The sequence below is a fragment of the Bubalus bubalis genome, chromosome 4 (genome assembly GCF_019923935.1).
Source record: "Bubalus bubalis isolate 160015118507 breed Murrah chromosome 4, NDDB_SH_1, whole genome shotgun sequence".
Lineage (NCBI taxonomy): Eukaryota > Metazoa > Chordata > Mammalia > Artiodactyla > Bovidae > Bubalus > Bubalus bubalis.
This window is the reverse complement of record NC_059160.1, coordinates 60,925,126-60,926,944: the sequence shown is the minus strand read 5'-3', so window position 1 is coordinate 60,926,944 and position 1,819 is coordinate 60,925,126. Positions and strand designations below refer to the sequence as shown.

Sequence of the window (1,819 nt, the reverse complement as noted above, 5' to 3'; positions counted from 1 at the left end):
TGTGATATAATATTTACATTACTTGCTACATTAAATATAACTTACATAAAACTAGTTTATATTCCTGATAACTAAAACTCAAAGAGAAAAGAAACACTTTGAAAACTGGAATAACTACTTTCATATAATCAGAGGAAAAGGAAGAGAGATGAGAAAAAAGTTTCTATTGAAGAACATGAAGAAAATTAGCTTCATTGAAACAAGGCTTTTGTAAAAATAACTGTGAAAAGAGAGAGGATGATTATCAAATGTAATAAAAGGGAGGAAACTACAATTATATATACTATTATTATTATTATTATTGACACCTTCATTTATTTCCTTAATACATCATGCAATAACATATTCACTTGTTTGAAAAAGAAACAACTGTGTGTATTATATTCACTAAGGCTTTTTTCACTTGTTGGTTCTGTAAGCTATAGATGAAAGGATTCAAAAGTGGGGCAATGGAGGTATTGAGTAGTGCTATTCCCTTTTAAAAACATTCTCTTTGACTGATGGTTTAACATACATGAGGATGCAGCTGCCATTAGAAAAGAATATCACAATCATGTGAGAAGAACATGTTGAAAATGCTTTTTTCCTCTCATTAGTTGAAGGGATTTTCAGAATTGTTAACGCAATATAGGTACATGATGTGAATACCATTGACAATGGGACCACAAGAGTCATCAAAGCAGAAATGAATCCTATTGTCTCAGTGAGCTATGTGTCTGAGCAGGAGATCTGCAGGAAGGTAGCTGGGTCACACATGAAATGATCAACAATGTTAGAAGCACAAAAGCCAAGGTTTAGGGTTAAAAGGAGAGGTACAAAGATGATCAAAAATCCAGCAATCCAACAACAGAAGACAAGAAGTGTGTAGATTTTACTGTTCATGATGGCTGTATAATGCAGGGGCTTACGGATGGCAACATAGCAGTCATGGGACATAGCTGCCAGAAAGTAAAATTCAAATGCTCCAAGTAATAAGCTAAAAAACAACTGTGCAATACAACCATTATAGGAAATAGTTTTGTCCTCCATTTCCATAATACCTAGAAATTTAGAGATGCATGTAGTAGTAGTAGTCAGAGAAGGCAATGGCACCCCACTCCAGTTCTCTTGCCTGGAAAATCCCATGGATGGAGGAGCCTGGTAGGCTGCAGTCCATGAGGTCGCTAAGAGTCGGACACGACTAAGCAACTTCACTTTCACTTTTCACTTTCATGCTTTGGAGAAGGAAATGGCAACCCACTCCAGGGTTTTTGCCTGGAGAATCCCAGGGACAGAGTAGCCTGGTGGGAGGCCGTCTATGGGGTCGCACAGATTCGGACACGACTGAAGCGACTTAGCAGCAGCAGCAGCAGTAGTAGTAAAGAATATTTCTAAAAAGGAAAAATTCTGAAGAAAAAAAATATATGGGGGTCTTGAGGTGAGAATCCACCATGGGGACAGTGATGATGGTGAGGTTACCAGTGAGGCTTAACAAGTAGGTGAGAAGTAGGAAGATAAATAATACAATTTTCATTTGTGGGTCATCGGTCAAACCTGCCAGGATAAACACTGTCACTCTTGTGTGATTTCCCATTAATGCCCTCTACTTTACGAGGTCTACATAGAAAAAAAAAAAAAATGGAAAGGAAGAAAACAATGTTCCCAATGGGAAAATGACAAGGGAGATAACTAGTGTCTAAGGTAGAGTTAGCAAATTGAAATTTCAGATGGGTAACACACTGCTCCTTCATGTTATAAAAATGGTTAATGCCAGGAAGAACAATCCTTTGCATTTCCAGGATATCTGGACAGTTGATTCAAAGTTCCCCTTCTAATTTCA

The 1,819-nt window shown here is 37.4% G+C and overlaps 1 pseudogene; it reads right to left on the bottom strand.

The window, feature by feature from the left end:
- Window positions 1-346: 346 nt before the first annotated feature.
- Window positions 347-1,573, bottom strand: LOC123333080 (annotated as a pseudogene).
- Window positions 1,574-1,819: the final 246 nt, after the last annotated feature.